This window comes from Ceratotherium simum, chromosome 26 (assembly GCF_057802395.1).
Source record: "Ceratotherium simum simum isolate JZ-2026a chromosome 26, ASM5780239v1, whole genome shotgun sequence".
Taxonomy (NCBI): domain Eukaryota; kingdom Metazoa; phylum Chordata; class Mammalia; order Perissodactyla; family Rhinocerotidae; genus Ceratotherium; species Ceratotherium simum.
The window spans coordinates 33,349,789-33,374,682 of NC_141925.1; the positions used below are offsets into that span (position 1 = coordinate 33,349,789).

Consider the following 24,894-nt stretch of genomic DNA (forward strand, 5'->3'; position numbering starts at 1 on the left):
AGGCTGCCTGACATGCGGCTACACAGGACAGAGAGAGAGAACGGGCTCAGGGGCCAGGCAGGAGGGAAGGGAGATACAAGACCAAACAGGTCATATGTGTTATCTTCGAGGTGGTCACCTCGGCTCAGTGTCCCGGTGTCACCCCTGAGGCAGGCCAAGAGGGCCAAATAAAGCCATCAGAGGAGACTTCATTTGCACTGGACCTCAAGGGCCAAGGTGGAGTCCTTAAACTAAGCAAGTGGGCAAGGGACTTCCAGGGAGGGAAACAGCAGGAAGGGAACGGAATGTTTTGGGAAAGGTGTGTAGCCTAGCGGGGCAAGAAGGAGGATCTGGATGGGACAGCGATGAGGGGTGAGACAGAGCGTGTGCTGCGGGGCGCTGGAGGCCTGCAAAGAAGCCTGAGCTTCACCTTTCAAGCACTAGGGAGCCCTCACATTTCTATGTTCAGCTGTCATATGCCCGCCTGGGCTCTCTACTGAGCACCGGCCATGGCACTACGGAAGCCGGAGACTTGGAATCCAGCAAGTTCAAGGACAGCAGCCGGGGTCACTTTCTCACTAGACTGAGACGCCTGCCCTCCACACTTCACTCCACAGCACCTGACCACGGAGCCAGCCAAGCTCTCACGAAGCTCCTGAACACGGGCAAGCTCCCCATGGCAGTTCATGTTGCCTCTAAGCGTCAGTGTTGGGCAGCAACTTATTCCTCTCCTTTGCCTTCTTTTGTGCTACAGAGATAAGTAACACTGCTAATCTCCACTATTTCCCAGCGGCAAATGTTCATTTTTTTCTTTTTATTTAAAAAATAAAACCTCATCTTAGATTTGCAAGGGAGAGAACTACCCATCTTTACTGTACTAACAATCCGCCACCCAGAGGCCAGGCAGGTACTGCAGAAGGAAGATCACACGTCAGGCTGGGAGACATCGAAGCCCCAGAAACCTGAACTAGAAGGTCCACGTCCCCTCAAACATCCGCCAGACACAGTTCAGAGGCCTCTTGCCCACAATACAGAAACCCGCCCAACCCTCACTTCCTGCTAACTGTCCTGAGGTGAGAGCTACAGGCTCTGTGGGGAACGGCCAGCCATACTGGCCACGTAACCATCCCAACAAAAGTGGCTGCTAACTGCGAGGAATGCCCTCTGAGAGCCAACCCAGCTGTGGGAACCAAGAGCGCTGATGCTCCTGGTGTTGCGTGGAGTGAACGAGGCAAACAGGGGTCAAGGGCTGTTCACTCTCCACAGTTCTTACTCCTAGCTGGCAGTGGCTCCCTGTAGGGCGGGGTTATCTCGCACTTCACTTCCAGCCACACAACACCTGGAGCAGTTCGGGAACAGAGGTGGTCAAAGGTAGTCAATGTTACTCGCTGATAGACTGGGGTGAGGAGTCGAGCCAACCCCATGCAACTGTCGAGATATAGAGCTATAGAGCCAGACGCACACTGCTGCCCCAAGGCTACAGCGGGAGACCCAGAGCGCCTGCAGGTCAAGGCTGGTGAGGAACAGGGGGCAGAGCTGACAGATCCCACCTGACTGATGTCTGAGTTCTTGTTTACTCCTGAAACCCTGGGAGAGAAAGATGCAACTTTTTGGATTCCAGCTTTTTGGCAGGAATAAGAGATTTAAAAGAATGCCACAGCCAGGCACTTCCAAGAATGAAAAACCTGTTTCCTGGAAGGTGGTGATAAATGTCACCTGGCCTTTACAGTGCTAGAGGGGGTCTTGCTCTGACCTACCCAGCAGAGAGCATGGCTTGGCTGCTCCCTCTTGCCCTCCCCGCCCACGTCTGACATCGCTCTCTGCCTCCCCCTCCAGCTCAGAGCCTCAACCCCACCACCACTCCTGCACGTGCACAGCCAGAGCCCAGGTGCTGTCCGCAGTCCTGGACTCTGGCTGCGCACCAAGGAAAGTCCTTAGAAACCGTGGGTCCTGACCAGCACCCAGAAAGCAGGTGAAAAACTGAGAGGGAAGTTTGCCTGAGCCTCCGGTCCCGGCTGCATATCATAACTTCATCTTGGCAACTCCTTCTGTTTTTATTATCATCTTAAATAATTATTCTGGTCCTAGAGGGGTTTGGAGGGCAGAAATGAATGGCTCCTGCCCACAGCAAAGCCCCAGGGATCTGAGGAGGGACCTCTGCCCCGTCTGGACTGAGGTGCAGGAGCCACAGGCACCTCTCCCTCAAGCTCACCTCTTTCTCCAGACACACTTCACAAGTTGACATTGGTGTTAAAATTTTATCATTTATGTAACAGCTCAGTTATTAACGGAGTCTCATTTGCACGTGTCAGAAGAAGAGAAAAATCACCTAATTAACCACTTTCCCCATCAGCAAAAAGAAGGGGGGCTGTGCTGCCAATTTGTTTTCAAGTCCTTTCTTCCTACTCTCTGAAATTCGTTCCTCTTTAATCGGAAAAGATTTATAATCCTTTGTCATAAGGGACTAGAAAAATTCTCCTTCCAATTACGGGAATTTTAAATAGACCATACTGTCCTTCCCATACTGTCCTTCCCACTCTGGGAGCCAACCACCAAGGGGAGACCCTACGTCCACTGTGTCCAGACACGAGGCAGACAGCTCTGCTCCTAAAAAAGTCTCCATCCTGGAGGCTGTTCAGATGCAAAATAACACCCAGTCCAATCACTGAAAGACCAGAAGGAACAAAGATACTCGTTCCCATCACCTTACCAAAGTGAATGGCTGCTACCGTGCTTGTTCACCAGGCTATCTGCTCTGTGCACCCAGGCACCATTGTAGCCCCAAGCCAGCACAGTGCCTGACACATGCTCGATGAATATTTATCAGTTGGTCGGAGAAAGGAGGAGCAAGCTGCGTGGCACAGTGCAGAGAGCAGAGGCCTGGGAGCTAGGAAGGCCTCGCTCACCTGGAGCCTTGAACCTACTACTGGGTGTGGCTCACATCACCTCTCTGAGCCCCTGATCCCTCTTCTTCTGTAACATGAGAACAAGAGTCTACCCTCCAGAAAAGGCTGCCATGAGGTCACATGAGAGAACTCTAGGTCCTGGCACCGGTCGGCACGTGGCAGGTTCTCCACAGATACCAAGCCTGTTGTTGCACCCACCACCAGCACCAAATACTTTCAATCCAGACGCAACCCCCAGGGCTACTACCCAAAGATGGTGTTCTCCCCTGCTCCTAGGGCATGTCAGTCAGGTCAATGTCTGGAACAGGCTCTGCAGATAGGGCACTGCTCCCTCTTGGGACATCAGCCCCACAGCCAAAAGGAGAGAGACTGGTGTCTCCTTTAAGGCTTCACCACCCTGGATCAGGTTCCAGGACCCGATCACACAGCCTGCCCCTTGGCTATGCCACCTTCTCTCCTGCCGTGTGTTCCCCCTGCCTACAGACCCCTACAAACGAATAACTCCCACTGTGCTTCAGGTCTCAACTTCAATATCCCCCATTTCCTCGGGGAGCTGTCCCCTGATTCCAGCCTGCGTCACATTCTGGGCTAGTCCCCCACAGCCACGCAGTCCTCGCCCACACTGGCTCAGTGTACGGCTCCTTGCTGGATTACAAACTCAGCGAGGATACGGGCCACGTCGGCTCTGTTACCTGAGTAGAGGCATATGGTATGCGGTAATGCTCAATGAACACACTCCTGTTTGAAAGAATAAATGGATGAGGAAATGAGAGGAGGGAGGGCAGGAAGAAATGAAGCTGCACTGAAAGACTGCCTTCCCTAGACACGTTCACAGAGGTGAACGTGCAATCAGACAACAGACACTGGAGGGGCACCAGACAGGGCACACCACCCGGAGCGTCTGAGTTCAGCAGCTCCAGTACCTCAGGAGCTGTGAACCACAGATGGCAGAAAACTCAGACTAGGTCCCAAAGGGGACAACTAGGGGAAAGGGGATGACAGTGGGGGCAGGCGAGGAGCACACTCCCCACCAATGGCACTCCACAGTATGGCAGTGGCACGACAGACTGAAGCACAGACGAGGAGCCCTGGGCATCCCCAGACAGACTGACAGTCATGGATGGCACCCTGGACTCCAGGGATATGGTGGGGAGAGCGTGGGATGGGGAGGACCATCATGCACTCCTGAATCCTGATCACAAGCTATAAAACGCCCCTCCCAGGTGTGAGAGAAAGGGGTCCCCCAAGAACCGAGCAGAGAATTAAATATGCAGCCAGCATCTGAAAACCACCAATGGAGATAAGAAGTGTGCTCTTTAGCTGCCTTGAGCAAAACCGTCTCCAGCCAGATAAGTAATGACCACGGCTCTCCAGCCAACCGCTCAACAGGCAGTATCTGTTATTCCAGTTGCTGTGGTCTGATTACCAACACCCGGCAGGAAGCCAACGCTGGCCAGGACAGGTGGAGCAGGGACAGAAGGCTCCCAGGCACACACTCTCAGCCCGCCTGGCCCTCTATAACGGAGAGCCCATCAGAGACAACTGAGGACAGACCAGGGCTGTGCTGTGGCCCACAGAGGCATTCAATTCTGGATCTACACGTCAAACACACCACTGGCAACAGCAGTGGCCAGTGCTGGCCCCGCAGACCTGGTGCTCTCTCCCAGGAACTCGTGTGAGAAAGGATGAAATGTCAGCAGCAAGGAGAGTCCCACCACATACTTTTATGGAAGAAGTTCCCCTTAAGCTAGTTCTTTGCTTTAAGTGAATTTAGTCCTCGTTAAATTCTTAACCTGCAAACATAACTGTTTTGTACTTACATGCCTCATTCTGACATCCCTAATGCCTTTTCTGTGGAAGACGGTGCTGCCAAATCCCTTTAATTATGCCAGCACAGGTGAGTCCAATTTGCACCCGGCACATAAATCAGCCTGGTCCCTGCTCTGGGGCCTGTGCAGCCGGGAGGGCCAGGTCCAGTCTGAGGCTGCCCCCTTCCCATGTGTGGTACAAATGGCAAGAGCCTATTTCCCCCAGGTCCTGATGGCTTTGTGGCCATAACGTCCCAACCCGGGGCCTCTTCCTGGGACACAGGGAGAAGGACTAGGCCCCTCCTAAATATTGTAACAACAATGAGAATGACACACAGTTGGTTCTGAGCCCAAGATGGGGCTCCTGCCCAGCCACCTGAAGACAGAGTCCTGCCTCTCTCCACGTGCTGGACGCTGGAGCCAGGCAGGGACTTCACATCCGGTTTTCCGAAAGCTGTCCAGTGGTGAGAAACTCGTGCGGCCACCACCACCTAGGACAGCCTCCCGTCTCTCCGAGACCACAACACAGGCACAGCGCCTGTGGGGGTTTGTCGTGAACAAACAGGGAAGGAAGGGCCCTGCTGCCGGGTGCTCATCTTTGAATGAGAAGTTAGTAACGACCAGGTAAACAGACAGACGAGGCCATTCCAATTGGTGAATGCCGTGAGGAGGATAAAGTGCTGAGCGCCGGCCTAACAGTGTCGTTACGCAAGGCCTCGCCCTGACCCAACGGTGCCAAGGAACCAAGCAGGCACGGGAAGGCGCACGCCACCTGGTGGAGGGCAGAGGGTCTTGGCGAGCTCTGGGAGCAGCCTGAGAGGAGAGGCGCAGGCTCAGAGAGTGAGGGGCCACCCTGCAGGCTCCACAGAGCAGCGACAAAGTCAAATGCACGCTTTCTCAAGTCCACGTGGTGCCCTGTGGAGAAGGGATGAGGCCAAGAGAAGCAGCAGGGGCCAGTCCAGGCGCAACAGGACGGAGGTTTAGGCCAAGCTGGCGGTGGAGGGGGAGGGAAGCCTGCACAGCTGAAAGCAGGAAGTCCCCGAGCAGGAGGTCTTTGTCAAAGAAAGTCCCAGGCAATCCCAAGACAGCGCAGGCCACGTTCCGAGCCACACGCTGGCAAGGCCGTCCTGGAGATGGGGAGAGACAGGCTCCTGCAGGTGACTGCCCCCCTGACCAGGAGGACTTCGGACAAACTGAGGCCCCTTCTCCTCTCTCACCATCACCCCCCAAGGCTCACCCTTGGGCGTTGGCCTGTCCCTCTCATGAAGTCTTCGCAGGCCCCGTACCTCCCATTCATGGTCCCATAATAAACCATCCTCCAGACACCGTCTTGAGAATAGTCTCCCAGCCAGCATTGCAATACAAGCCCACACTCCTGTCCCACTGGACTCCAGGCCCCCAGCTCGAGCCTGCCTCGCGGTCAGAGGCCTGCAGTGCAGCAGGCTATGGCCGGCCCTCTCTTTCTTCACCTCACTCTTTCGTGCCTTCTCTCTGCCCTGCACCTCTTCTCCAGGCTCCCCTGGAACCCTCGGAGCAGAACAGGAGGAGAGGAGAGACATGCAGGAAAGGCCTTGCCTGATCACCATGAATGTGTCTAGCTGTTGGGGCCTTCCCGGTGGGCAGATTCCCAAGGCTGGCCCTGGCCTCTCAGAGGTGCTCACATGGGCTCCTGGGGGGAAGCTGCACTGGGCCACCAACTCACAGCTCTGCCAACACGGTGCCACTTCCCCTCTACCTGGCACTGGGGACCCCACCCTTGAGTCTTGAACGCCCAGCAGTTCGCTTCTCTGCTGGATCAGTATCCCTGGGTGGAATGCAAGAAAACCCCAGGCCTCTCCCTCTATGGGGTCTACAACTGGTTCCTAGAAAAAACATGTCACTTTGGCCCCCATCCATCCGTCCGTCTGTCCATCCATTTATCCTTCCACTCCTAGAGGGACTGGTTCCCCCAGCTGCTCCCAACATGGCAGCATTCATGTTCCCTCTCACCGTCTCTCAGGCTGACACACTCACAGCTCACAACCCTGACTTTAACCCTCGTCTGCATGCTCCTGGGAACACCTGCCAAGCCTTATGTAGCTCTCCTGAGGTCACCACTCCGACCTAGTATAAGCACTGAGGACGAAACACTTGGTCCCTCTCTGTGGGGGAGGAAGAAGGAGAGGCAGATGCACAGCACATGACTCTCTCTCCTGAAAGACCCCTCTCTCCTCCTCCCCAGCCTCTGCCCTCTCACAGCCTCCAACAATGGCTGACAGCTAAGGACGCCAGCTGGCGTTCAGGCACACCCTTGGCAAGGCCTACACAGGAGGTCTCTCCTCTTGTCTGGAATGTGGACGTACTTGTTCACAGCCTGTAGGGCCTCAGCCAAAACAAGAGAAAGAGCCTCATTTTAACCTCGTTTTGCAGTTGATGCTGTGGATGACCTTCCCACACTGTTACAACGTCCTTAGACCATGAGTCCTCTGATTCAGCTAGGGAGGGAGTCACCCCCGTAGCCCAAGAGGGTATCCTGCTGTGGCTCTCCCTCATCACCAATGGGGCTCTTGAGGGAGATCCTCTCAGGCCTGACCCGGCACCAGCTGTGTATCAGACCCTGGGGATGCCAGGATGCACCTGCCCCATCTCCCCTTGAGGAGTTTCATGGATTGAAGAGAGCCAGCCGGTGACCGAGGGAGTTCTCACTGGGGTCTGCACAGGCAGCATGGCAGAGGGGGGCACCGCGGCCTGGCTCCTGGAGGGTGGGCACGGGCACTCCACGTGAGACCATCACTGCCCAGCGCCTGGCAGCCAGGAAGAAGGTACGAGAGAGAAGGGCACCAGGAACCTGGCCCTGCGATGAAGCCACGTTTGTCCCCCACAGGTGGCACCAATGGGGACAGGATGCTCCGAGTTCGTGAGACCTTGCTGCACAGTGAGTGGAGGTGGGAAGGCCAGATGAGAGGCAGCCAGGAGTCCAGAAGGGACAGGAGGCCTGGGCAGCGGCAGCAGAAACAAAACAAACTAGAGAGGTCCTGGGGCAGAGTGGGCGTGACTCCCGAGGGGTGCTGGTCACTGCAGGGGGTCATGACCCCAACAGCCCCTCACCTATAACCATGCACACTCCTGCCAACAAGTGCCCTGCTCCCCATACCCAGAAACTGGGTCTCCAGGTTGATTTGAATACGTAAATTAGTCACGGTGCTCTGCACTTTTAATCTTTAAAAGGCCAGCCAACAGCTGCCACTGACAATCCCAACCCTTCACTGGGGCCAACCACGCGCCGCCAGGCCCTGGCGACCTCCCCAGTGCTGGGACATCACCCCCACCTCCCTGCGAGCCGCTCTCACCTCCTCAGCTCCCGGCCCTGGTGCTGACTGTCCTCTCACCCCAACTGGCCCAGCCACATGGCGCTCCTTTCCCCCTTCCAGGCTTCTCTCCAACCTGCCGCTCAGAGAGGCCCTTCTCTGGCTACCTCTGTGGGTGCCCACCCCTGAGCCTACTGTGCTCCCAACTATGCCTCATCCTTCCCACAGGTGAAATGCATTCGCTCACGGCTTTTTCTCTCCCTCAGAACACCAGTCCCAAGGGCAGGCGCCAGGCCCACTGCTCACTGACATGTCCACAGCAGGTGCAGGAGCCCCTGCCTCTCAATAAATGTTTAAGACAACCGAAAAATCAACCAACTCATCCTCAGTGTGAATTTAAACAGAGTTTATTTGGGATCTGACTCAGGATAAAAAAACAGATTTCACAAGGCCTAGATTTCAACATTGGAAAGTGCATCAACATCTAGGTCTTGTTTTACTCTCACTTAAAACCACCGGAGAAGGTACTGTCATCCATGCTCAACAGATGAGCAAACTGAGGCACAGAGCTGCCAAGTGGTTTGTCCAAGGACACTGGGAGTCTACCAGAACCACCCCAGCGTGCTGCCCTTACAAGGTTCTCAACCCTGGACGTGCATCATGGTCGCCTGCCAGCAGAGGATAACAAACGGATGGAAGCAGGGCCAGTTAGGAACGGCAACTTCTCAGCTGCCACCCAGACCTGGTGCCAGCAGCCTGGGGATGGTGCATGGGTGCCTGCTGCTGCTAACTGCTGCCTTTGGGCTGCGTCTACCTGGCAACACCTGAGCCCCACGCCACAGAGCACCCAGGCCCGCAGCGAGCAGGGGGTACCAGCGACCTCCGAGATGCCCCATCCGACTCACCTGGTGCAAAGGGGACAAGGTGCCATTCAGTGCTCAGAAATACCTATTTTAAAACTTGCTGACCAAAACACCCCAAAATGGATCATTTTAAAATAAAAGCGAATGCTGGAGATGTTCATGATATAGGATAACGTTTCTATTAAGACAGAACAAACTCGGGGTTATATCACACCAGTTCCGGTGGGATTGGTGTCCGCTGTATCCACTATTCAGGCTCCATCTCATTAACATAGCAGGCTTAATTGGCATTTCATGCCTACATTGTGTCGCAGAAACGAGCAAGGTGTAATTATGGTAAAAAGAGTGCTCCGACAGTTCCAGTTTAATTCATGTCATTCATCGCGTCAGAATAAGCACAGATGTTCCATTGGAGGACAGAGAGGAAGATGAGCGGCTTTCAAATGACACTTTTTTAGTTTAAAACTTTATTTAAAATAAAAAGTTATTTAAGTGAAATTTACAACACAGTGTTTTCTCCTTTTGTTTTACTTGCTATAGGGCATTAACTTTCAAAGGCTGGTTCCGCGTAATTTGATTTTTCATTTTCAAATGAACATCTGTGTTTAGGTCTAAAAAGCTCTTTGTTTGAACATACAGAGCCCCAGAAAGGGTCTGAACAAAGCCTGCCTCTGTAAACACTTGATTACAGGAAGGCCTGCTTTTCAGAGGAGCCAGGGGTTGGCAGGTCGGGGAGGTTTGCTCTGGCTCTCTCTTTCGAGTTGGTGAGCAACTTTCCTCTTTTCAGAGTGGAAACAACAAAGTACCCCCATGGGATAATTGCTTAGGCTCAGTGCTTCCACCCGAGGTGGGGACATGGGCAGGAATGGCTGCCAGCAGTGGATCCGCATGGTCTCAGGGAAGGCAGCCCAATCTAATTCCATTCCCCCTTCAATGGCTTGTGTCCGTGCGAGCTGCTGGGGAGGTACAGGGCCCCCAGGACCAGTAGGCAGGCGCCCTCGAGTGGGGGCTTCAGCCCGGCCATCCCTGGGCTCCCTGGACCCACCACGCACTCCCCACGCCCGCCCCTTGGCTCAGAGACCCCCTACACAGCTGTACCACTCTGAGTCCCACAGAGGACAGGCCTGCCTCTGGGGCCCCCATCACCTCACATGCCACCCTGATGGAACGCCTGAAGGTGGTACCCCAGCTCTGTTCCTGAAGTGGCACAGGCCCTCAGATGTCCAAGAGATGGGCAACTTTCCCATGCCTCAGCTTCCCTCTCTGCCAATGTGGATTAATATCTGAGCTAAGCTGCCCACAAGGCCAGTGGACGCACACCCAGAATCAGGTGCAGAAAAATGATTTTATGAGCACACAACATGAATAAAACAAGAACTTAGCCCACATCAGTCAACCCCAGCAAGGACACTCAGCAATGGGGGTCCCAGGGGCTGCCGGTGTCAGAAGTCATGAGCCCGGGAGGCATGGGGGCCATGGACCCCAGGGACAGCCTGACAGTCTCAACTGTGCTTTTCCTTGTTGTCCGCGTACAGAAGTAAGCCCAGCCTTCTCTACAATCATCCTCCTGGTTAACATAGGAAGTTCAGCCCAGAGCTCGTGGCAGCAGTGTGGGTCTAAATAGTTTGAAACACTTCTATGTTTTTATAGTGCTATATTTAGAAACCTCTAAATAAAACCCATGGAGAGTGCTGCAATAATATACATTTTTTAAACTCACTAATTGAATGTTGCCATTACAAGTGCTATTTTGGACCATCTGCTAAATATGTAATTTAGGAATTAAGATTCATATCTTACAGGATACGCTAATTATTCCTTTGAATCCATTTGGGTACTTTCTGAACACGCACAAGAAGTCCTACAGTTAGCAACAATCGCCCTCATTTCCATGGCAGGGGTCAGGGCCATGACAAAGGGCACGGTCAGGGGCTCAGCACAGCCACAAGGCCATCGAAGCCCAGGGATGGAAGGACAGCGAGGGTCATGAGGCCACTCCTTCCCAGTCTGAGAGGCGGTCTATTCCTGCAACAGGAATTCTGTACGTTAAAGCAAAGCCTTTCTTCTAAGGCTTCTACTTGCTGATGGCGGACAATTTGTCCAAGTCCAATGCGCACCACTATCCCCAGAACACAGTGCCTCAGACAGTCTGAAAACGTCCTTTAGCCACCACACTGCAAGTTGGCGACCGTGCTGCACCCGTGCCCCGTACCCGTGCATACAGTGGGCACGCCTCTGATAAACAACCAAAGCTGTCCCCATCCCGTGGTTCAGTGTCCTGATGTCCTTCTCAGGAGCCAGGCCCAAAATATCGGGCAGAGCCCAGAGGGCTCTGTGAGGCAGGGAACAGCAGTCCTATCACCTCCTTTCATGGGATACTCTACTTCTATTAACACAGTCCAAGAAAGAGCTCACTCGTGGCATCACAACGCAGCACCAATTCACTCTGAATTTGACTGGTGCAAAGCCCCAGAGTCATGCAGCCACGCAGCAGACGCAGCCTCTTCTCCAGCTTCAGTGTAGGCTGTGGGTTTTGGTCTCACATGTCTCTCTTTTGTCCCAAATAAAATTCACCTTGCTGAAGGATCCATCGTTTCAGACTATTAAGATGCGCTAGGGTTCCTCCATGGGTCTCACTGATCAATAAATACCGTTTCTGTATCAAGACTCACCACCTGCCGCGACGCCAGCCTGGGCAGAGTCCAGGATACACGCCCACAAGAAAAATGCCTCATGCATTTCACAACAGCTCCCCAGAAGAACAAGTAAACACTTTTTATCCAAACAAAGCTCATTAAGTCCTTGAGCTTCTCTTCTCTCTCCCCATTCCCTTAGGTCCTGTATATAACTGAAGGGAAAGAAGACTGATCAGGAAAAAGTAAAATGTAAAATGCAGAGAAGAATTTCAATATGAAGTCCCCAGGGCGCACTGAGGCTAAGTCCTTGGAGCAAGACTAAATTAAAAACAAAGAGGAACAGAGAAGGAACATTAACCGGAAGGGACCTCACCCCAAGGGTCCACCACTGGCACCTCACCCCCAAGTGTCCACAGAGAGGGAGGTGTGGTCATCGTAAAGATGAAGAGGGGCTCAGACAGATCCAGTCACTCGCTCATGGTCAAGACAACTAGTCAGAGGTAGACCCGGTCAACGTGGGCAGATGCCAGATTCCACCCGCTGCCCCCTCCTCTGCACGCTGGCCTGTTCCCTGTCTCAGCCGTCAACCCAAACTGAACAAGGACAAACTTCCAAGACCACGAAGCTTAGTGATCAGTGCTGCTCTAGGCAAGGAACAGCGCCCCAGATGGACGGGGTACAGTATCTCCCTCCGGTCATAAGCAAATTGAAATCAATGAAAAAGCAGGCTAAGGAAGGGAAGAAAGATAAACGACCTTGGGGCTTTCTAAGTGTATTAAAAGACAGAGGAAACCCAACCAAAGGCGCTGAACTGTGACCCTGACGCGGGAAGTCAGGGAGGACAGGCTCTATTTAACGTGGTCAGGAAGGCTCAACTGCATGACCAGAGAAACAAGCATCTGGACAGGAAGTGTGAGCCATGCGCCCGCAGGGCTGGGAGGGGAGGTGCCGAGCACACGGGAGCAAGTGTCTGAGCCAGGTGGGGGCTCGGAGGTCATGCTCTTCAAAACCCCACATGCACCACCCACACCCCTATGACAAGGGCTGAGATGCAAGACCAAGCGTGAGCAAGATGTATGTGACTGGAGCACACGCATGCAGCCCGGCAGGTACATACGAGGGCGTATCCACTCTGGAGGACAGTTGGGACGTTTCTCATGGTTAAACATAGTTATGACCCAGCCATCCCACCCCTAGGTATCCAGTCAAGAAGAATGGAAACTGTTGTTCACAAAGCCAATGTTTACAGTAGCTTTATCCAATCTCATCAAAACCCAAACAACTCAGATGTCCTTCAACAACCACACAATGGAACACTACTCAGCCACAAAAAGGAGCAAGCTATGGTTCATGTAACAGCACGGATGAATCTTAAATGCATTTGGCAAGTGAAAGAAGCCACACCTAAGACCACACGTTACATGAGTCCCTTTCCATGGCATTCGGCAAAGGGCAAAACTGGAGGGACAAAGAACACTGTGGTGGTGTCCAGGGCGAGGGATGCAGGAGGGCCTGACCACAAGCGGAATTTGGGGTGCTGGACGTACTGCGTGTCACCACTGCGGAGGTGGATGCACAGCCAGCGTGGTGACCGTACACCACAAAGAGTGGACACCCCTGTGCGTCAGTGACTTAGAACCAACCAGAACAGGGAGACTGGAATGAAACACAGATGGTAACTGGTGAGCCCAAGAGTACCGCAAACAAGGGACGACACTGGGGAGAAAGCAGCGCCCAGCTCTGGGGACAACAGCACTCTGACTACATGCTGCCCGCTACAGACAGGAAGGCCTAGGTACAAATACGGTGCCCTGGTGTTTCTCACAGTTACAGGCTAGCGATTCTGGAAAGACTTTATGTATACACTAGGACTGGACACGTAAGTACACAGACGGGGTGTAATGACAGCCAGGTTTCTCAACATCAAAGAAAGAAATTACAAACAAGGAGATTAGGATGATCCTGGCGGTGCTGGGTTGGAAATGGAGGTATCAGGGGCACTCCAGGTTTTTCAATGTCCACGCGGACAGGCAGACACAGAAATAAAGACAGACACGTGTGCATGGATTAGGACACACACACACCAGCTCTGTCCACTGAGAGGCCGAGAAGCATGAGCACAGCCAGCACCCAGATCCTGGCTCTTCATCAAAAGGAGCCAGGGCTCCTGGAAAAGTGGTCGATTCCAAGAAAGGGGCAGGGAAAATATAAGTTCAGAGTATCTCATGGTGCTAAAAAGAAAGAAAATGCTCAAAAAAACCCAGAAGGACAACTCGAAAACGCATAAAAGCCAACCCAAAAGAGCTCCCAATGGCCGAGGCCAAACCATCTGAGTAACAGCCCACAGAGTGAGATGAATGTCCCCAAGTCAGACCCATATAAATGACTGATTAGATGGACAAGCAGGGAGAAGAGACAAGTCCTTATCTAAGAATTCTGATTAGTGACTGTAGAAGAAACAAGGGAAAGAGAAAGTCACCGTGATGACACCACAGTAATAAGTAAGTGTTGCCAGTGAGATCCTCCAGTGAATGTAAAACCAGTGGGTGAAAGTGTGAGAGAAAACAGGACATTTGCAAAGTCTCAAAGCATCTCCCCCAAGGTATTTATTAATCACAAAGGAAACATCCCAGACTAACGGTGGAGAAACCAGCAGTCAAGGCTGATGGCATGGTGTCAACACGTCAACGTCACATAACCCCGACACAATGCACCAAGAAGGCAAAGCATCGTTTTTATGGTTTTCTGTCCAAAAATGCATGCTCTCAATCTAATCACGATGAAAAGTCAGGCGTGCCCCAATCTCAGGGCAGTCTACAAAATACCGGGCCAGTGCTCTTCAGAAGGTCAAGGTCATGAAAGACATGGAAAGACCAATAACCCATCCCAGATGGAAGAAATTAAGGAGACGTGACCAGTAGACGTAATGTGGGATTCTGGCCTGGATCCCAGAGCAGAAAAAGGACATGAGTGGGAAAATTGGCAAAATCTGAACCAAGTCTGTAGTTACTGGTGCTGTCTCAATGTTTAATTGTTCAGTTTTTGATAACTGTACTATGGTTACACAGGATGTGGAATTAGGGGAAGCTGAAGGGTGTACTGGAACTCTCTGAACTATTTTTGCAACTTTTCTGTCAGTCTAACACTATTTCAAAATAAAAAGTTTTTAAAAGAACAAGCAAAAGACATTCAAAAAGACAAAAAGGTGCGTGGCCCAACCACACCGCCATCCTAAACCCCAGGCCAACAGGCCTTCAGGCTGGGAAAGCCCCGGTCAGAGTGCAGTGTGGGCAGAGAGTCCCAGGGACCTTCCCCAAATAGCACACAGCTCCTGCCCTTCAGCCCGGTCAAGGCTGGGAAGCGCTGGCCCAGGCCCACAACCAGTGCATACTTTTCCCACCAGGAGCACAGGACGTGCACACACAGGGCACCTCTCTGGGAAGAGTCAACTGTGAGAGCTGAAAGTACATCTTAGCATTCACCATCCTACAGGGCTGCCTCCCACACAGCCAAGTCTAAACTGATGTCACCTGATGGGCAGACACATCACAGAGATGGGTGCTTCTATGACGTGGATGGTGGTTTTTAATGGGGACCAGCAAACTACAGTCTGCAGGACAAATTCGGTCCCAAGCCTGATTTTGTAGATATAGTTTTACGGGAGCACAGCCAGGCAGGTTTGAATACATGTCTCTCTCTGCTTCCATGCCCCAATGGCAGAGCTAAGTATTGGCAACACAGACCACCTGCCTCACAAAACCCACGAGGTTTCACCTCTGGCCCTTTACAAAGAAGGTCTGCCGACCTGTCTTACAAGGCCAACAGGTGGCACTGGGCTTACAATCATAACGGGGCCAACGATAGGCTATTGGGGGGAGCACTACTGCACTATTAGGGGTCCTTTACAGAACCATTTGTCCCAGGACAGGGGTGGCAAGGATTTTGGAGCTGCCCTGTAATAAGAGCTCAGAACCACAGCAGCAGCAGCAAACAGCAGAGCCCATGGAAAACTTGGATGAGAATCCAGAAACTGAGGGCAGCCCTCAGGCGTCTTTTCTGAGCACCCGTTTTCTCATCTGTCATTACTCCTCCTCCCAGCCCTGACAATACCAGAGCTCTCCCAGGACAACACACAGAGACATCAGATGGTGCTCAAATAGCATGGCGCTGGCTTGGGACATTTCTTAATGATCCTGGGACATACTCCACCATCTACAGGGTCAGAGGGGACGATCCCCATCAGGCCACACGGTGGGGCTGCAAACCTACAACCGTGTGCCCAGCCTCATCTGGGAGGAGCCAGGACCCCACCTCTGAGGACAGGAAAGAATCAGTGGCCAGAGGACACACAAGATGAGAAGAGGGAATGCAGGGGGCCCAGACTAGGAAAGGCGCCTGCAGGGGCAGGACGTGTACTAGGCCTAGGAGGAGAAGTGCTTAGGGAAGTAAATGCCCCCACTCCAAGCACAAGCCTCTCAGCCGCCCCCACCACCTGAAGGCAGAAGGGGAGGCCCCCCTGCAGAGGTGGCAGGCAGCTTTGGTCCCGGCCCACTCCTTGCCTCTTAACCCGATGTTCCTCGGTTTCTCCACATGTAAACCACAAGTGCGGGGAGCACAGGAAGAGCTCAGTAGGATACTAACAGAGCACAGCTAGCCCTTGGACGTCAGCTGCTACTGCCGATACACTCGCCCCCACGGGCCGTGACCTCTGGACAAATGTGCCTCTCGCACCTCTGTCTTCTCTGGCACTGCAACCTCAAGAGCGAGTGAGGAGGAGTTGAGCATGTGGATGAAACAAGTGAGGAGGTGGCTCCACTTGAATCAAAGCTGAAGGACAAATAAGACAACTTGATTCATCGTCATGTTTGCTGAAGCACCTAAAACACACGACACAGAGCAGGTGTTTAATGAATGTTTCCTAAACAAGAGGGATGAGGCACCTCTGTCTCCCCCTTGGGAGAAGGGAGAATCTAGCCAGGAGGATGACTGACCACAGCAGGCATGGGCCAGCCCTGGGGGACAAGGGGCAGGGGCACCCAGTCGAGACGGCAGGAGGGGTGCAGAAGAGAAGGACTGGGGGCAGGCAGGGCATGGGTGGGCGCTGGGAGGCAGTGCTCAGTGAAGTGCAGGGCAGGCCACGTGCCACACTGGTGCAAGGTGACTGGTGCAGGGCTGTGGCAGACAAGGCAAGACAGGTCAGCAGATTCTACGGGGAGCAAGACATTCCAGAATCAGTCAGAGGGCCTTAATGCAAGAGGCTGCACATCACCATTGCACACAGAGCTTTCCTGCCAGGGCCCCACCTGGACCTTAGGATCCTGACTCCAGTCTGGGTGGTGTCCCAGGCTCAGTACATCCATCAAGTCGGCCTCTGGTAGAGAGGACTGCTGTCAGCAATGAAGAAGTATTTGTAGTAAAAGGTCCCTGCCAGAGGAACAGGCGAAGGTACACAGGCAAGCACTCCTGGCTGGAACAGCACTGGCACCACCTGAAGAGGAAGCTCAACCCTCATGGAGCTCAGGCCAGTGGGAGACGGGCCCTGGGGCTCTGGTCCCTGCAATGCAGCCTTTCCTGGAGATCAGTCTGCGGCATGAGCAGAGGCTTCTCCCATCAGCCCTATCAGCCCCCATCAGCCTGAGCTGGGCCTCTCCTTCCCAATAAGCCGGACTTGTCCAGGAGGAGCCGAGGGTCTGAGGAAAGCTGCTGCTGCCTCCACACAGCTCCCTGGGGGCCCTCACCCCCCCACCCCCAGGTGCCTCCCCAATCCAGGGGAACCCTTGGCCAAAACTCACACACAGGTGTGGCCCTGCACTCCAGGAGTTATGACCATCCCAGACAGGCAGCTGCCGTGTCGGGTGATGGTGGGGGGAGGGGAGAAACTCCGGCCAAGAGGGGAAGCACATGCGGAGGACCCAAGCATGACGTGTCTGCTCATCAACAAGGCGCAGTGATTCCTTTAGATGCACAAGAGCCTCAAGAACTGAGGACGTTCAGCATTATGCAGAACAAAGAGTCCCTCAAGTCTCTCCCTAAACATCTCCCAGTGCCCTTGGAAGGCAGCTCCAAGGAGCCAGGAGAAGACCACACCACCCGACTCCGGGGCACTGAGTGGCTCTCAGACTTCCGTCCTGCCTGGGGTCCTGGCACAGTCCTACATCAGACAGCCTGTCACTCCTGCACACCCGCCTCAGGCCTGCCCACCCCTGCCTGGAATGAACTGGACCGTGCCCAGAGGACAGAGCCAGCCTCAACTCTCTGTGGCCCCTTCCCAGAACTTGGCCTGCACCAATACCCAGGGCACTATCACAGCCCCTGGTATGACCTGCACACAGAGGAGGAACCCCCCCTCCCCACCCCTGCCACCGACAAGCGTGGCTTCTTACTGTGGACAAGTAGACTATCAGCCCCAAGTCACATGTGCGGATAATCACAGGGGCCAAGTGTCGGCCCTCAAAGCCCAGGCTTCCTGGAACAAGTGATACAGAGCAAAGACCTAGGAGAAGCTTACCTCTCAGCCCCCCTCAGACTCTCCCTCCCCTCCACAGGTTTGTGCTTCTGGAAGGTGCATCTAGTCACCCCTGCTGCTCGCCAGCCTCTATCTTTTGTGACACCAGTGGACCTCTGGGAGGAGGCTCCACGCAAACCTTCCTCCTGGAGGCAGTGCTGTCACAGGCTGAGCAGGTCCTTTCCAAAATAAATGTTGGACCTAACAGGTTAAATGAAGGGCCGCAGATGTGTCGTCTGGTGTTCCACTGCGGTGTGGATCAGATCGTATTTTTAGAAAAGAAAGCTTCCCTTTCATGCATGTGCCATCTCTTTCCCCTACCCTCTGTGCAGACTGGGGCTGAAAAGTCCTTGTTCAAGACCCCAGACCCTGGCGCACTCACTTGAGCAACCAGCCACCAGGCAACGTCGTCAGCATCAAGGGCTGCTTTATAAACTCCTGCACTGACAACTCAGAGGTCGGCAAGGAAAAGCCACACGTCTGCAGGGCTACAAGGGGAGGCTTCCCGTGACTCCTGGCAGGTGGTGCTCCTACAACAGACGGGAGTTCACACCTGGGTCCAAGTTCCACTTCTGTTGTGTTGAATTTGCTCTGACATTTCTCCTGTCCAAACCTCCCTCCTTTCCCTCTCCATTCTCCCCCTACTGGAAAAATCGAAACAAGCAGCCCCAACAAGTGCCCTCCCTCCCCAGTTCTTCGACGGGAGAAGCTCCCGGCCAGAAACTACGTGCCCTTGGACCACCAGGGCCCATCTCCCATCCTTCCTGACAAAAGTCCACGTGGCACCAGGCATGCGGCGAGAGCTCTCCTCCTCCCACCTGGACGCTGCAGGCAGGGTGTCACAGAGCATACATATTTTAATTGGGACGAAGCTGGAAGATGCCACTGCAAGTGTCCCTTTGATTCACCACCCTGGGCCCTGTGGTGGATGGCCCCGGTCTAAAGCTCCCTCAGGCCTCTGAGCTCCTGGGAAGGGTGCAAACTCAAACTTGGGCCCGTATGCAGAAGTCAGCTGTGGGAGAGGTCAACGCAAGGACAAGGGTAGGAGATTCGGGAGGTGATCTGGGCTGAACGACAATGCCCCCTGAAATCCAGGGTGCTGCACTGGGCAAGTGCTGCATGCCCCACGTCGGCAGCCCAGACAACAGCCTCTCTGCTCCAGCCCATTCTCAGCAGCATACATAGCTCTGTGCTCTCCTCCTCCTCCTCCTTCCGAGCACCCTGACCAAGGGTCCCTCGTCTCCCTCTAAAGGAGTGTGCTCCCCGAGTACTGCGCTCAGCGCCCCTCTCCTCACTCCACCTCCTCCCATGACCGTCCCAAGGTGGCACTGTCAATGCCCTTGGCAGAGGAGTCCCGAAGTGCTCTCCATCCCAAGGTCTGATGCCAGCCCGAGTCCTCCTATTCCCACTGGGCCTCTGTCCTGGAAGCTCACAGAGGCACCTCAAATCTCCACACACCCAAACGAAGCCCTAGGCCTTTGGCAGCCCTGCTTCTCCTCCCCAGCTCTCTGGATTAAAGGCACCTCCAACCACACGGGTTTGATAGATGTCCAGACATCCAAGAGCCTCCCGGGCTCTCAGCCCGCTCCCCGCAGTGGCTGCCATGGCCTGCCCACCGCCCCCAGTGCCACACGTCCGGCCCAGCCCCATCACTGGACCTCCAGGACTGTTTCCTTACAGCCCATGTGGTCCCCAAAACCACCACCTCTCTCCTACTGATTTCCCACTGGCTAGCTCTCACCCCAGAAAGTCATCCTGTATGTTATACCAACTAATGCCTTGGAATAGAGTTCTGATCACATCACTCCCACACACACACACACACACACATCGAAAAACCCTCCATAACTTCCTCCTAGGCTGAAAATAAAGTCAGAACTCCCAGGGGGCAGCCCTCCTCATTCTAGCCACAAACTATCTCCACAAATAACATCCTCTGAAATAGGACAAGACTGTGGTCCACCAGTGTTGCACATCGACGCTAGTCGACAGAGCACCAAGAGGGCTTGGAGGTAACACCTCCAGGTGTCTAAGTCATCACTGAGATGTGGACAGGCCGCGTGTGGGGCCCTCATGCCTCTGAGACTGGGAGGAGATGCCTGCAGTACAGGCCAGGCTTTCAGACACCACGGCAAAGTCCTTTGTGTGGCGAGGGCCTGTCACCTTTCCCCACCTCCACCTGGCTTTCCGTGCCATTTATGAGAATGGTTCTCAGAAGCCGCCTCAACGCCAGGAGCTGTGTCTTCCACCACTGTGTTTCCCCAACAACACAAAGCAAAGGCTTTTTTAAAACACAAAACATTATAATTATCTTGGCGCATCATCCCGAGAGAGATTTGTAAACAGGAGCACATACTAGGAAAGGCAAGGATGGAGGAGAGACAGAGGTGGCAAACAGCCTCAACACCACACTGCACAAACGCACCAAGGTGTTTAACCTGAAGAGAGGAATTGTGGGTCTCAGAGAAGCTGCCTTCCAGCTTGTCCAGGGCTAGAGTGTGGACAAGGGTCACCCTGGTTTGTGTGGCCTCTGGGGGCAGAGCAAGGAAGGGATCTTCCTTCGTTCACCCAATGCTGTGGCACATGGACCATGTGCCGAACACAGAGACCAGTGATGGGGGCTCAGTGAAGAGAAGAGAACAGCCACTGAGGCGGAACACATGGTCTAGTGGGGAGATGGGCATGAAGTGGAGCCCTCATTGGGACATGCTCACAGAAACATGCAGCTACACAACACGGTACTGAGACTGGCACGAACATTCCACGTCTGGGGGGCTTTACAGGGAGACTGGACAAGTGGTGACCACAAGGTTCTTGCAAGGAGCATCGACACCCAGCCAAACGGGACACTCCAGACTGCAGGCTCCCTGAGGGCAGGGACCGTATCACAGCATGTACAAGACCAGAACTGGACCAGACAGCTCGGAAGGTCCTTCCAGCTCGGAGATCTCGTGGCGAGTTTGTCCCACACAACTGATTAGCAACCTCTGTTTTCATGTTAAGTGCGGGTGCTGGGAGCAGGTACGAGGATGAGCCCCGGTGCACAGTTAACCACCTTGGCTCCTCAACCAAGGTGTGCAGCCTTGCATCCCCAAACCCTGCACTCTGCAGCCCCACTGGCAGCTCTAAGGGAGAGTGGGGATGAGATGAGGCTATAAACAGGCCACATGTGGGACCCTCATGCTTCTGAGACTGAGAGGAGATGCCTGCAGTACAAGCTGGGTTTCCAGACACCAAGGCAAAGTCCACGTTTAGTCCGGCAGAGCCAAGGAGCACGTGCCCTCCTGCCTGGCGCTCCCAACGTGGGGCTGGCAGTTTCACAGCGTCCTGAGGGAAGCTCATGAGCATCTTCTTGCTTTCAGGGTAAGCATCTCTGAGTGCAACGTGGAGGAACCAGGCAAGGATCATGCTGCGGATCAGAACCATGGCCTGCGGGAGGTGCCACAGCCAGGCGGGCCTGACAACACTGGCCACTGGCACCAGAGCCTGCTCAACCACCTGCAGGAGACGCCTGTCGGGGAGAAGCAACTTCTTGAAGCATGACCACTGTCTCCATCGTGCCTCCCTCACTGGCCTGTGAGCTCCATGACCCTCTTGCTCTCTCCTAAGAATTGAGCCCACTGCCTGCCAACAGTCAGCACCACAGGGACAAACAGATCTGTGCAAACAGACAGACAGAAATGGATGAAGCAGAGACAGGCAAGCAGAGTCACAGATATATACACAGGTAAAAACTGAGGGAAAAGTCTGGGAAAAAAATCCTTAGTTGTTAAAAGTGATGGCCCTAGTGGGTGAAACTAGAGGGACAGAACTGTCGCCGGCTTACATTACGCATTAAGTAAAATGGTGGGATAAAGAGTAATTTCTACTGTTTTAATTTTTAATTAAATACTTAAATGGAAAACAGAAAATATACAAATATTTCATTGCAGTTGAAGAGCCTTGGTTCAGACAGAGGGAAGCTAGGGAATCTCAAAGGGGCCGGTCCCAGGTGACCACAGGCAAACTCTTTGCCTCCTGGGCCTCAGGACACTCACGTCTCCTCCCGCTCTGAACCGTCAGGATAACGTCAAAGTTTCAGCCCAAACATGGGGTCTCCTCAATGCGCCTCATCCACAAAAGAGTAATCACCAAGAGCAGGCAGAGCAGTGGTTCTCTCTGCACGTGGCAGAGGCATGGGCCACAAGGGAAGCTTCAGGGGCTGGGAATGTTCTAAAGCTTGACAGAAGTGCAGGTTACACAGGTGACCACCCAGGTAAACATTCAGAACTGTCTAGGTGTGCTGTCCACTTTATGCACTTCCCTGTACCTTACAGCTCAAAACAGTTTAAGTAATATTTTCCAGCTATTTGATAATTGTCACTTAAGAATCTAATCACTGAATCCTGGAACTACAAATCAGGGCACTGACTCATGCCTGCTCCAGTCAGCTGAGAGCCAGCAGTGATGCCACCCCGGCATGTGAGGGTGAGCCCCTGCAGGAGGCTCACCCCCAGGGCACTGAGAGCAGCCCCCGTCCATAAGCCTCCAGGGGAGGCCTGGCTGGTCAGGGCTGGCATCGTGAGTCCCACTTGCACAGATAAAGAAACTAAAAGTCACTCAGCAGTCACAGTTGGTACAGGGTGAGACAGAATTTACACTCAGATATGCAGAATCTGGAGCCTCGTGTCCATCAACCAAAAGGCTGCTGTGGTCAATAGTTACTTTTGTCTCCAGCACCCGTCTCATGGAGAACTGGCCATCTGCTGTTCCCTCCAGCTCCTGTGGGACTGTCTGTCCATCATGCCCTGACCACAGGGGCAAGCACATAAAACAAGACAGATCATCTGGACGTCCCATCCGGTCTGCTCAAACTGGCCCCAGGGGCAGCATGAGACTGCACTAGCTCGGGGACTGGAATGAATTTAGTAACCAACACCAGGACAGAGGCTCCGGGCCACCAGCAGCCTACTGACCAGCACAGGAAAAGCCTGACAGCAAGTGAACCCAGGCAGGGGACACAGTAGAGAGGTGGAGGGGGCACGGTTCCACCCAGGGTCTGTCTGTGACTGAGGCCGACACCCATTTCCTAGCCACTGGCAGAGGTGACACATTCAGCGTTTGCCTACCTTGGATATAGTTGGGCTTCCTTCTCTTACAACCAGGAGACACTACCTAACCCACCTGCCAGTCCTGGCAGTTCGTGGGGCCAGAGATGAAGCCGTGGCCAGCAGGAGCCTGGCTCCTTCAAGGATACACACTGGGGAGAGAATTCATTCCCAGGGGAGGCCACAGCCTGAGCTGAGCGACAACGGCAAGATTTATGGGGACGCTTGGTGCTGGGAAGCTGGTCTTGAGGCAATTAAGCCTATTTCAGAGTAGGTTTGGCAGGAGGTGCCAAATCGATCGACTCCCTCCAGTCGCCGTCCCCGCAGGTGAGGAATCAATCAGGCGAACGCTCCCAGTCTGTTCCTGCTGAGCCAAGAAGCAAAGCTGTTTACCATTCATGCCCAGAAATGAATAAATAAAGCCACCAATTAGTCAGCACCCTTTGTTTCTCTGGCAAAAGCTTTTTAGCTACTTCAAGAAAGCCAGTGCCCTGCGTGGCCCTCCATTAAGGCACATATGGACGCAGAGAGTCTCAGTGCCGCGCCTATGACTCAGGGAGGGGGGCAGCCCGGCCCAGCTTGGGGACCAGAGAACTCAGCCTTGAGAGCCAGGACCTCAGGAGGCAACCTGTGGCCAGGCTGGGCCACCTGCCCTGAGCCGGGAACACAGGCACTTACCGCCGGGAGCCAAGGTGCTCCAGATACAGACGCTGCAGGGCCCCAGTCCTCCACAGGTCACCCCAGAGCTTGGGATGAATTCGCCACCAGCTGGGCTGGTTCTGGGACCAGGCTCCTCACTTCTAGGTGCTCAGTGTCCACCCCACTCACTGCTGGTTCCTATGGCTGCCAGCTGGACAGAGTCCTGTCCCTCAATGCATGCTCAGCTGCCCTCTCCTGCAGCCTACTCCAGCCCATCCCTTGTCTAAGTGGGGAGCCAGCTCTCAGGCAAAAAGGCAGGACGTGGCCACCAGCCACACACACACCCAACCCCACCAGGGTAGTCACTCAGAGGGGACCCTGTGCCAGTCCACCTCACCCAAAAGGGCATCAGAAAACAGACAAAACCCCTCTACTGGGGCCAATGAGCACCTGACAGGGCAGCAGGTGGATGACCCAGTGCCAGGGTAGATGACCCTGGATCACTCCCACACAGGCTCATGGTAACGATACCCTATGACGTCCTGCTGTAAGGCAGCCATGAAGGCCAGGCTGTGGCCCCTGCTCACATAGCCCACCCAGCAGCAATGCAGCGGAGGACAGCTTGGTGTAGACTGGGGGCTCTGGACCCACGGACAGTGCATGCAAGGCAGGCCATCGAGGCAGCAGCACCAGGACCCCCTCTCCTGGAACCCTTCCAAAACTCTACAGGGTACAAGTGCTCTGAAGACCCTCTTTCTTAAACAAAATGTACACGGAGAACTAAGGAGGTAGACCTGCACTGTATGCACAGGGCCTCAACTCCAAGAGACCACACCTGCCACATTAGGAGGCTCCCCAAGGCTGACAGCTCCAAGGCCAAGGAGGCTGACAGGGCATGAGGGGCCTGGGAGAAGGGCCAGTGGGAAGGTCTGCCTGCCCTGAGGGGTAGACAAGCAGGAGCACCCCGAGTGCCTGTGGAGGCCAAGTCCAGGCAGACCAAGGAGAGCAGAGTCTCTGGGAGGGGAGAGGGGAACCAAGGAGCCCTGGCAGAGATCAGCTTATGAAAATCCCCAGCTCCACTGGGCCTAGAAGGGTCTGGAATCTCCACACTTCCCCTGAGAGCTGGCAGAACTGTGGGTCCCCTCCCTGGTACACACATGCTAGGTCCTCACACACCACACTGC

The 24,894-nt window shown here is 54.1% G+C and overlaps 1 protein-coding gene across 6 annotated transcripts in view; it reads right to left on the minus strand.

The window, feature by feature from the left end:
- Positions 1-24,894, minus strand: part of MAD1L1 (mitotic arrest deficient 1 like 1) — a 474,298-nt gene that overhangs the window by 313,808 nt on the left and 135,596 nt on the right. The gene's annotated exons all lie outside the window — the stretch shown is intronic.